The sequence below is a fragment of the Symphalangus syndactylus genome, chromosome 16 (genome assembly GCF_028878055.3).
Source record: "Symphalangus syndactylus isolate Jambi chromosome 16, NHGRI_mSymSyn1-v2.1_pri, whole genome shotgun sequence".
NCBI classification, from domain to species: domain Eukaryota; kingdom Metazoa; phylum Chordata; class Mammalia; order Primates; family Hylobatidae; genus Symphalangus; species Symphalangus syndactylus.
Genome location: NC_072438.2, coordinates 52,141,314 through 52,154,163, shown reverse-complemented (window position 1 = coordinate 52,154,163; position 12,850 = coordinate 52,141,314). Strand labels below are relative to the sequence as shown.

Below are 12,850 nucleotides of genomic sequence, written 5' to 3'. Positions count from 1 at the left end.
GAGGCTGAGGCAGGAGAATGGCGTGAACCTGGGAGGCGGAGCTTGCAGTGAGCCGAGATCACACCACTGCACTCCAGCCTGGGCGACAGAGCAAGACAACGTCTCAAAAAAAAAAAAGTTTAATCCCCTGATCTTTCCTCACACATCTGTTCAGTAGATGTAGCTGGGATAATGTTAACAATATCAAGAGCCAATGATGGATATTAAATAGGCCAGTCACACTCTGTGCCTACACTTCAATCAATGGATCAGAATTGAGAGTACAGAGACATTTACTGTAATATTTCATTAAAATATAATTTTTAATAAATGGAGTAAGGAATGTATTATTCAATAACTGGTATTTGGGTAATTGCCCATATCATTTGGAACAACAATTAAAATAAATTTGTATTATTCATTATAATTCATAATATAAGAAATGTCAAATTTAATACTAATTCCAAAGTAGAATTTAGAACAATAAAATTAGTAAAACAAGATAGTAATAAAATGTTTTAAACCTTGAACTGGAGAGGGTTATTATGAATTGACCATAAAATCTTGTTTTTATTTAATTAATTTATTCATTTATTTATTATGTTTATTTTTAAATAAATTTTAATGGAATGCCTCAGGAATTTGTATGTCATCCTTGTGCAAGGGCCATGCTAATCTTCTGTGTATCATTCCAATTTTAATATATGTGCCATCCAAGTGACGACTAACCATAAAATCTTAATAAAAAATTACAATTCCTGTGAATATTTGAAAATTTAAAATTATTTTAAAGCAAAGGAAACAGTCATTAAAAAATTTAAAAGATAAATGAATGTAATATAATATAAAAATAATATATATAACATAAAAATACAAAAATATTTATCTCAGTTACAACTGAGAAAACAACTTATATCCAGAGCAGCATTATTAATTATTATATCAGAAATAATAAACACTAGATTTATTAAATGCTTACTCTGTGTAAGAAAATGAATGTATATTAGCTCGTGCAATCAACACCAACAATCTAATCAGATACTTCCACTGCAGTAGTTTCCTCTATGTACATAAAAAAACAGATACACAGAGGGGTTAAGAAATAGCATAAGGTCATGGAGTAAGTGGAAGAATTAATACGAGTTCATATAAAAATTGCACACTCTTCTCCCTTAGAAATTACTTTCACTAAGAATTACACTAAAAAGAAAACCAGACTGCAAAAATATGGGTACACAACAGTATTTACTCATAATACATTTTACAATAACACTATTTAGAAGCTGCATAAATGTACATCATAAGGATTGGATAAGTTAATGTGATATATCTACAGCAGGAAAATGGAGAGAATAGAAGACAACTAAAATAGTTCAGTGCTGGGGATGAGAACATGGAAACTGGAAGAAATGAAGCAAGAGATTCATTTCATTTCATTTTTTATTTTTATTTTTGCCCTAAACTATGGATTGCCATTCAAGTTTAAAGATTACATATTTTGCTTTATAACAAATTCAAATATTTTGCTTAAAGTCACTGCATTATATGAATCTTAGCCGATTTATGTAAATTGTTATGTGTGTATAAAAATATGTCTACAAGAAAAATTATAGAAATGCTAGCAGTGATTTATTTATGGATGAGATTTCAGGTGGTATGTATTTCTTTATATTTTCCATATTATTGGAATTGTTTTATATTGATAACATACAAATATTGATAAATATGTATGTATTTAATTTTTTTTTTTTAGAAAGTAACTTTTCTTTTTCTTCTTTTTAATTTTATTATTATACTTTAAGTTTTAGGGTACACGTGCACAACGTGCAGGTTTGTTACATATGTATACATATGCTATGTTGGTGTGCTGCACCCATTAACTCATAATTTAGCATTAGGTATGTCTACTAATGCTATCCCTCCCCCCTCCGCCTACCCCACAACAGTCCCAGGAGTGTGATGTTCCCCTTCCTGTGTCCATGTGTTCTCATTGTTCAATTCCCACCTATGAGTGAGAACATGCGGTGTTTGGTTGTTTGTCCTTGCGATGTTTGCTGAGAATGATGGTTTCCAGTTTCATCCATGTCCCTACAAAGGACATGAACTCGTCATTTTTTATGGCTGCATAGTATTCCATGATGTATATGTGCCACATTTTCTTAATCCAGTCTATCATTGTTGGACATTTGGCTTGGTTCCAAGTCTTTGCTATTGTGAATACTGCCACAATAAACATACGTGTGTGTGTGTCTTTATAGCAGCATGATTTATAACCCTTTGGGTATATACCCAGTAATGGGATGGCTGGGTCAAATGGTATTTCTAGTTCTAGATCCCTGAGGGATCACCACACTGACTTCCACAATGGTTGAACTAGTTTACAGTCCCACCAACAGTGTAGAAGTGTTCCTATTTCTCCACATCCTCTCCAGCACCTGTTGCTTCCTGACTTTTTAATGATGGCCATTCTAACTGGTGTGAGATGGTATCTCATTGTGGTTTTGATTTGCATTTCTCTGATGGCCAGTGATGATGAGCATTTCTTCATGTGTTTTTTGGCTGCATAAATGTCTTCTTTTGAGAAGAGTCTGTTCATTTAATTTTAAAACATAAAATATGACTTATTATTTCAGAACATGAAAGGAGGTCATGCAATATCACATACATTAGATTCAATAGGAAAATGAATTAAGTTGACATTTAAGTAAGTTTATCACAAACCCAAGGTTGAGTTACAAATTGATGTATGTAATTTATTTTTTTTTATTGTGCAAGGTTTGTCGTAAGAAAATATACAGGAGGATTAATTTTTTACAAAACTAAATCTAATAAGAACTGAGTTGTTCTACTAAAGGAAAATAATTTCACATTTATGAATTTCACATTTAAATTTAAATCATTCAAAATATTAATCTGTCATAATTTATCCTGCATCTGATATAATCTCGAGTGTTATTTGTTATAACTTAAACATAAAATGCTGGCATACAAATTTTGATTTTTAGTTATATTTACTATAACAATAAAAAATGGAGTCTACCTTGAACTCACTGAGGTATTAATTAATTAGAATATATACTGAGTTCATACTATATGTCAGGCATGGTATTAAATGAGAAATTTTAGGATGGGCACACTGGCTCACCCCTGTAATCCTAGCAATAAGGTAGGCCAAGGTGGGTGGATCACCTGAGGTCAGGAGTTGAGACCAGCCTGGTCAACATGCCAAAACCTTGTCTCTACTAAAAATACAAAAATTAGCTGAGTGTGGTGGCACACACCTGTAATCCCAGCTAATTGGGAGGCTGAGGCAGGAGAATCACTTGAACCCGGGAGGTGGAGGTGCGATGAGCTGAGATTGTGCCACTGCACTCCAGCATGGGCAACAGAGTGAGAGTCTCAAAAACAGACAAACAAAAAAGTGAAATTTCAAATATATAAGGTATCTGCTTCTACTCACATTCAGCAAGTATGCTTGTGTTTTACTCAGTTCAAACTGTTATAACATAAATACTATAAACTGGGTGGCTTAAACAACAGATATTAATTCTACGCAGCTCTGAAGGCTGAGAAGTCAAATTTCAAGGGGTTGGTGGGTATCTGGGAGGGTCTCATTTAGACTTACACCATCTTGTGTTAGCCTCACATGGTGGAGAGAGAGAACTCTGGTCTCTCCTTTTGTATACTAATCCCATTAGGGAGGCTACAACCTAGTGGTCTCATGTAAACCTAATTTTCTGCCAAAGGTGCTGAGAGGTAACAGCATGCTGGCAGCCCTCGCAGCCCTCGCTCGCTCTCAGCGGCCCCTCGGCCTTGGCGCCCACTCAGGCCAAGCTTGAGGAGCCCTTCAGCCTGCCGCTGCACTGTGGGAGCCCCTTTCTGGGCTGGCTGAGGCCAGAGCTGGCTCCCTCAGCTTGCGGGGAGGTGTGGAAGGAGAAGCACAGTCGGGCACTGGGGCTCTGCGGGGCTTGCAGGCCAGCATGGGTTCTGGGTGGGCGTGAACTCAGTGGGCCCTGCACTTGGAGCAGTTGGCCAGTGCCACTGGCTCTGGGCAGTGAGGGGCTTAGCACCCGGGCCAGCAGCTGTGGAGGGTGCACTGGGTCCCCCAGCCATGCTGGCCCACTGGCACTGTGCTCAAATTCTCCCTGGGCCTCAGCTGCCTCCCTGTGGGGCAGGACTTGGGAACTGCAGCCCTCTATGCCTGAGCCTCCCCACCACCATGGGCTTCTGCATGGCCCGAGCCTCCCTGACAAGCGCTGCGCCCTGCTCCACAGCACCTGGTCCCATCGACCGCCCAAGGGCTGAGGACTGTGGGCACATGGTGCAGGACTGGCGGGCAGCTCCACCTGCAACCCCAGTGTGGGATCCACTGGGTGAAGCCAGCTGGGCTCCTGAGTCTAGTGGGGACTTGGAGAACCTTTATGTCTAGCTAAGGGATTGTAAATACACCAATCAGCACCCTGTGTCTAGCTCAAGGTTTGTAAATGCACCAATCAGCACTCTGTGTCTAGCTCATGGTTTGTGAATGCACCAATCAGTGCTCTGTGTCTAGCTAATCTAGTGGGGACTTGGAGAACTTTTGTGTCTAGCTCAGGGATTATAAATGCACCAATCAGCACCCTGTCAAAATGGACCAATCAGCTCTCTGTAAAACAGACCAATCAGTTCTCTGTAAAATGGACCAATCAGCAGAATGTGGGTAGGGCCAGATAAGGGAATAGAAACAGGCTGCCTGAGCCAGCAGTGGCAACCCGCTGGGGTCCCATTCCACACTATGGATGCTTTGTTCTTTTGCTCTTTGCAATAAATCTTGCTGCTACTCACTCTTTGGGTGCACACCACCTTTATGAGCTGTAACACTCACGGCGAAGGTTTGCAGCTTCATTCCTGAGGCCAGCAAGACCACGAACCCACTGGGAGGAATGAACAACTCCAGACGGGAGGAATGAACAACTCCAGATGCACTGCCTTAAGAGCTGTAACACCCACCATGAAGGTCTGCAGCTTCACTCCTGAAGCCAGCAAGACCAGGAACCCACCAGAAGGAAGAAACTCTGAACATGTCCGAACATCAGAAGGAACAAACTCTGGACACATCAACTTTAAGAACTGTAGCACTCACCGCGAGGGTCTGCAGCTTCATTCTTGAAGTCAGTGAGACCAAGAACCCACCAATTCCGGACACAGTGCTATTTCCTGATACCATCTTATTAGAGGTTCAGGTTTCAACTTATGAATTTGTGGGGGACACAAATATACAGTCTATTATAGCTTGCTAATGAATGTATAATTGAAATTGAGAAGGCAATTTCATAGGAAAGGAATAAAATCACAAGGGTATTTACTTTAGAAACATGGTGAAAAATCTGATTTAGACTGTGAAGCAAGGAAAAGTATTCTGAGGGAATTACTATTGAATTACATTACAAAGGGTAATTAGAATTTAGATTGGTGAAAAATGTAAGAATTAAGGAAAAAGAAAAGAAACATGAAAGGTGGCTCAACAGTCAAGGACAGGTTTATTTTAGAGAACTACACCTGAGAGGGGCTTCTGGCTGAGTTTGGTCAGAGGCACACTCTTACAGACTAAATTTTTAAGGATTCAGGGTGGAATAGTTTATCAGAGGGTGGGACTGCTTCTGTGTCTTTTTGTTGTGCTTATCTGGGAGGGAGAGTTGTGTGTCTCTTCCCATTCGTATTTCTGCAGCAGCAGGCATATCCCCCAAGTCTGCTCTTAGCTTCCTTATCTTAGTGCACCTGAATGGAAAGGAATGTGCTTATTAAGGCCCACTGTGTTACTGGGGCCCATTGTATGAGGGTGAAGTTTGGCAGTTAACCAACAGACATAATCCCCCCACCACTCTGTGCCTGAGCTGTCTTTTCTGTGTTTTTCTGTTAGCTGTTTCTGGCTGAGTGGCTGCTTGTAGTTAGAAGAGAAGTGATTTCCTTGAAATGCATGAGGCTGAAAAGGGAACTGGAATTTAAAGAGGTGGTGTTTGTCCGAGATGGCAGTTCAATGCTCCTGCTCTGTCAAAAGGAAGGTAAGGTCAGAAGCCTTGCCCCCACAAAGGAAGGGCCCTATACTCTTGGATGGAATATTGCACAGGAAAAAACTGTGAGAAATTTGAAGTCCAAAGACTGAAGTGCACATCAAGGGAGAATGTGAGAAAGTGTTTTAAGTTCAAATGAGGCAGGCAGGCAAATCACAAAGGTTATACCATCTTGTACACTGCATTGAGAAAGGCACTGAATGTGAGTTTTAAGTGACAATTATGCAGAGTAAATTAATACATTTTTAATTTAAAAAATTGCTCTGGCTGCATTGTGGAAAACAAATGAGATAATGCATGCTGGTCATGGAAAGCTCAGGTGACAGGCTATTAACACCTTTCTTGTGGACTACATATATGCTTTGCTTCTGTTCTAAAACACAGTTAGAACCAGTTTACTATCATACTGTTTCTGTCACATGATTATTGAATCAAATAAACCTGTGACACAAATTTGATTGAGCTTTTCATAATTGCCATATTTTTAAATTTTTGGAAATTAACCTGCTGCAGTTTTAAAATTCTCACCAAGATGACCAAGGACTTTTTTGATACAGCCAATTACACTGGCTGGCCTTGTTAGGAGATTGGCCAGGGTAGTGCGAGAAATTGTAGGAAAAACACAAACCTTCTTGGAAGGCTGCGGGGGGTTGCAAAGCTTCAGGAAGAATGAGCCAAAGGTGGTGGTTCTTACCCTGGGGCAAAGGGCAAGAAGCAAGTACAAAAGAATGCAGGGGGCCGGGCACGGTGGCTCACGCTTGTAATCCCAGCACTTCGGGAGGCCGAGGCGGGCGGATCACGAGGTCGGGAGATCGAGACCACAGTGAAATCCCATCTCTACTAAAAAATACAAAAAATTAGCTGGGCATGGTGGCGGGCGCCTGTAGTCCCAGCTGCTTGGAAAGGCTGAGGCAGGAGAATGGTGTGAACCTGGGAGGCAGAGATTGCAGTGAGCCGAGATTGTGCCACTGCACTCCAGCCTGGGCAACAGAGCGAGACTCCGTCTCAAGAAAAAAAAAAAAAAAAGAATGCAGGGGAGTTTATCTAAATAGCTTGTTCACTCAAGTCTCCAGAAACCTGACCTTTAATCATCCACCTGCAATTACCTACAAGTGTGTTGACTCAAGGCCTTTGTCATTAAATCTATACTGAATAAATACCTGCAGTGCCAGCTGGTCAGGGCTGTGGCTGCTGACTCTTTACAGCAACCTCCTCGGTGTCTGTGGGCAGCCTGGTGTTCCCCTAGTCCATTCTTTCACTGGATATCAGTGTCAGAGTGCATTTGTTCATCTGTTTGTCAGCCAGGGTCTGCGGGTTGGACCTGGCAGCCTTACAAGTACAACTTATGAGTTCTTTAACTATAGGCACATTATTATTATTATTATTATTATTTAGTCTCTGGTATGAATCCTTATAGGGAATAGAATATTACATTTTCTGTCTATGTTTCTTTTACTCATTTTCTTTGATTCTGTGTTGTTATTTCTAGTTCTGATTCTTGGCCAAGCCAAGTTTGGTTCTTGTTCTTTTTTTTTTTTTTTTTCATGGACAGGTAATGATTTGTCATTGGATATAGCAATGATGAAGAATCAGGTTTTACAGTTTAATCATGTGGTGATTTCTGTCAGGTGGCTATTGAGGATCTATTCTGTTATGTGATAAAGACCAAAAAATATGGTTTATGGGCTTTTTTTTGTTTGTTTCTGTTGTATTAAGATGGTATCTGGGCTTTTCTCCCCCAGTGCTACCTTGTGATTATGTTACATTACATAGTCAGACAGAGTTTTGTAGACACAACTTAGATCTCTAATAAATTGCCTTTAAATTAGAGAGATAATCTGGGTAGGTATAATCTAATCATGTGAGCTCTTTGGCAGCTGGCAGAAGGATACATTAAAGAGAGTCCAACATCAAAAGGATTTGCCACAAGAGAAGGATTTGGTGCAAGCTTTGAAGGTGCATAGGGCTAGGTAGAAAGAACTTGAGAATGAATAACATTTAAAAGCTGAGAGCAGTCCTTGGCCAAAAAGCAATAAGAAAATAGAGACCTCGGCCCTACAGCAGCAGGAAAATTGATTCTGTCAACAACTTGAAGAGTTTGGAGGCAGATTAATTCTTAAAGCCTCCAAATATGATTCCGGCCCAGCCAACAGCTTCAGCTTGACTTTGGCCTTGAGACACCAAGCAGAGAACTCAATTGAGCCACCTCAGACTTTTAACCTACTGTGATATAATGAATAGATGTTTTAAGCCACTAAGTTTAATGCAAAATGTTCCTTAACAGTAGAAAACTAATTCAGTTTGTCCATTTCATTGTTTGTGATCTCAAATCAAGAAAATACTCTGATTACTGGAAAGGGACTCAATTTATTGATATTTGAACAAATGTTTTCAGCTTTTCTCTTAAGCCTGCCTGAAACTTCTACTATAAGTTTCAAGGAATAAAATGTATACTCTCAGAGCCTACTAAAAAGTACTGTACCGAGTGCTATCAACTATTGATACATCAAAAAATACAATCTTGGATACAATTTTCCAAGTTGACAAGTCTTAGACCACTTCTTGTACCAGGGAGCTGAGTCAGGATTGTTAGGAATCTTTGTGGTCCAGAAGCACCTAAAATGGTGAAAGTAGACTGCTGACCCATGACCCAGTAAAAAAAAATAATAATAATGTATTACACAGAGATGAAGGAACAAAAAAGAATAATTTAATAGCAGGAACTTTTGAATTTTTACATTTATTTATTCTCTAATCAATAAATGAAGGATTCCCCTTTTATTTTTCCTTGATCAATCTGTAAAATAATTTTTGGTCAATTGTGTTTTTACTAACTGAAATTAAACTTTAAAATGTCATATCATTCTCAGCGACTTCTCAGATTTCTGAAACAAATACTTTTACTGACTATTCTAACTTCTCATAGCAGTATAGTTATTTGTGTATGTTAAATGGGAATCTGTTCTTTTTTTTACCAGGACATATAAATTATGCCACAAACATTATAGGATCTTTGGTGTGTTGCTTTTCTGGCTGAAAACTTCTGTGGCCAGTGGCACTTTCGCCCAGCTTTTTCTTGGGCCCACTTGGCTTGTCTGCCCACTTAGCCTGGCAGGCTACACTCAGCTCATGCTACTGGCCTGAATCCCATGCCTACCAAGGGTGAGCCAGGTACAGAGCTGCAAGAGGTGGGTGGGGGAGTGAGTGTGGGGTCTGGCCACTGCACAGTCAGGCATGCTGGCTGCTGAGTGGGGCAGGCAGCTCCAAGTGCCAGCATAGGCACTGACTCTCTGTGAGGCTGCGGATGGACCAAGCACACTGCAAGCAAATTCCCTTGCTGGCACCAAGGAATGCAGTGGTGTCTGGAAGCTCTGAGATGCTGGGGACTCTCAGGGCCTCAAAGAGGCAGAACAGCCCTGGCTCTGGGAATTCCCAGATCTGGGCTCCCCAAAGAGCCACAGCTCTTCTCTCCCTCTCTTTGTCCACACCATGGTGAGCAAGGGACATGTTTCAGCCCTGTTTCTGTTACAGTTCTTCTAGCGTTGCCATTTGGTGGGCCCCAAGTTCTTGCCCTGCAACAAGAAAGAATGAGGCACACAGACAACTGGAGGGTGAGCAAGATGAAGAGGAGCTTTAATGAGTGGTAGAACTGCTCAGAGGCCTGCTATGGGTAGCTCCGTTCTGTAGGCAAGGTGTCCCAACAAGTGTTCAGCCATCAGCTGACAGTAGGAGGCCCTGGGGTGGACGGCTCCTCTTTGCTGGCATCTGTCTCGTTGGCTCAGCAGCTCTTGGCAGAGAGGAGGCACTGGAGTGGGTTGCTCCTCTCTGCAGGCACATCATACATGGTATGGGAAGCTCCTGTCAGCTGCTGGTCATCCCAACTTTCTCCAGCTATCAGCAGAAAGGGCAGCTCCTCTCTGCAGCTGGTCATCTCATCATCTTACCTGCTCTGGCTGAGCCCGAGGCTTTTATAGGTATCAGAGTGGGGAAGTGCATGTTGATTGGTCCATGGCAGCCATGGGTGGGCCCAGTAAAAAGCACCATGAGATCCCCCTCCAGTCCACAGGACTGGCAGCCCAGCCCCTAGGCTTCAGGCCTTCCCTAGATGAAGGTGAGGCTTCTGAGGACCCATCCCCTTCTGCCCAGAAGTCTTTCTGCTTTCTGGGGCTATCCATGCATCCCAGGCTACTGGTAACAAAATGCAACTGCAGGCCAGTGCCAATCTGCCCTCAGTGCCTCCCGGTTTCCCCTCCCATGCTTGTCAGTGCTGAAAGCCCAGAGGGGGCCAAGGTGGCAGGAGACTGGTGTGTCAGCACTGCACTGCGCATGCGCACACCTGGTCAGGCTGTGACAGCACCCAGGGTCAGCCACAACCCTGTTCTGATATTGGAGCGAGTGCCAGGAGTGAGGAGAGGCCAGGCAATGGGATCAGACGCCCTTAAACATGCAGAGACTTGGTGAGGGTGGCTTTCCCAAACCCTGATGACACAGACTGCAGTAACGCTGGGTCCTGTACTTCGGAGGGTGTCAGTGTACCCAGAGAGGGGGAGACTCCTGCCTGATCCATGGAGCAAGAGGGCTGGGCCTGACTCCCTGCTGCAGCCGGCGTCTTGGCAACAGCCGCTCTAAATGGACCTCTGCTGCCATCAAGAATGGCCTTACCTGGAGTGTTACAATTGAAAATAAATTTTATTTAGTGAGGAATGAAAAGCCTTTCATTAAGGAACAAATATTGTATTTTAAAAGTAAACCCAGTACTTACAAAATCCTTTCAGAAATACAACTAGCTTGACACTTGTTTTATGGATAAAGGGTCCCAGCTTCATAGAAGGTAGGAAAGATCTCTTTTGGGCAGGCCAGAAATTTCAAAATCTGTTAAGGATCTCAAAGAGAAAATAACTCACTAAAATCTTGTGTGTGTGTGAAATTTCAACAATAGAGTTTCTTGGGCTTGATTTCCTAGGTTTAGGATGAAAAAGCAAATAACAGAGGCATCAAGAAAGTCCAACTCTATATTACTGAATGAAATTTCCAGATAGAAGTTAATTATCTGCACTCATAGTCCCCCATAATAGAGTAGACTTACATGACAATAAAAACCTCTTGTCTCACTGTGAAAATAATCAGGGCAAACCGGATCAGCTTCTTGTGCTATAGAATAATCCTTGACAAATTTATATGAGCAAAATGGACAGAAGTTTTAGAAAAATATTAAAAATTGATCAATGAAACGATAGAATGACATAAGGATTATTTAATTATACAAGAAAATGTACTTGGAGTTCACTTTATATTTACTATAAAGAGCTCAGAATCCACAGAATTACATGGTAACTTGTATGTTTCTGTTTCATATAATCTTAAAATTTACAGTTTTATAATCTTGCAGGATACAAATAAGCTTTATATCTAACTTAGTAAACCTGCTTCAAAATGCCCTTTCTGGGATATTCTAAATACCTTATTTATCAAAATGTTATTTGAACCAGCTTTACCTTCTTATTAGTTCCCTCAATAAATCAGGAGTCAAATAATATATTTGGCATGTGTTCACTTTGTATTTACATAGGAATCATGTTTTTAACTTATTAGAAAATTATCATAACCTGATGTGGTGTCCCCATAAAGGGAGTAAAACAGATAGATTCAAGAACAATTACAAAGGTGAAATTAGGAGAAATTGGTCTGCTGTTTGATATGTGGTTTTATGGTGAAGGAGAGGACAGATACCATTTCTAGGTTTAGACACATGAATGGATTTGAATACAATTCAGTGAACTATAGACTGGTAAAAAAAAATAGGAGCAAAGTTATTGGGAGAGTAAGAAAGGGGAACGATGAAAGGTAATGATTCTTGTCATAGACATGTTTGAATTTGAGGTATATTAAATTTTCATGTTAAGATTATAAATTTGCTCTTGGCTATTCATGGATGGAGCTCAGAGTAGAGATTTAGGATACAAATACAAATTAGATAGTCATATATATCTGTCTTAGTTGAAATTGTGGATATGGGCCATGGAAAAAGAGTGAATCTGGAATATTTCAGTCATGGCCTCTATCCAAACACTCTAGGTAAAAGTGAAAAAAGATACTCAATTAACTTAAGAGGAAAAGTAGGATTTTTTTTTTTTTTTTTTGGCTCGTGTAAGTGAAACATTCAGTAAAACATCTCTTTTTGGGCTGGGGTTAATGCACACAGCCACATAATATTAGAAATCTATCTTTTCAGCTCTGACTAAACTTTACTGCCTTAATTTTGGGCAGGCATTATGGAGTGTGATGACGATGCCCTGGTAACATCAAGATTGCTTTTGACAAGAATAAAAGAGTTCCGTCTTAAAGCAAAAATTGGCATTGGAAAAATAACCGGCTGAGGATATGAGGCAATCAGCCCTGGTCACCTGGGCACCTCTGTTGGTGGGGAAATCATGATCTGATTGACATCTCTGTCAGATAAAAAATGAGAAGTTCCTCAGAGAAAAAGTAGTTTGTCTTTCCAGAAAATAATAGAAGATATCTTCTCTCAGGAAAAACCAGAAATCTACCATAGATCATTTCAGAATATCAAAATTCCATAGGATTATTTGTTTGGGGGAATAAACTGTAAGAAATTAGCTACATAGAGCTGAAAAGAAAAATCTGATCAACTGCTAACAGTAAAAAATATATGTATTTATAACAAATTGGTGTAGATTTTTATAAAGGTCTTTGAATAAATAATTTTATTGAACAACAGCAGCAATGACAAACTAACTCACCATGTAATGAGTAAATATTTCCAGTATTTTTAACAAAAATAAATAACTACTACTTTTATC

At 40.4% G+C, this 12,850-nt stretch overlaps 1 non-coding gene across 1 annotated transcript; it reads right to left on the bottom strand.

The window, feature by feature from the left end:
* Window positions 1–597: 597 nt before the first annotated feature.
* Window positions 598–701, bottom strand: LOC129465121 (U6 spliceosomal RNA). Its single transcript, XR_008651891.1, has one exon. It is a non-coding gene; the product is annotated as a U6 spliceosomal RNA (small nuclear RNA).
* Between the last annotated feature and the right edge of the window lie 12,149 nt (window positions 702–12,850).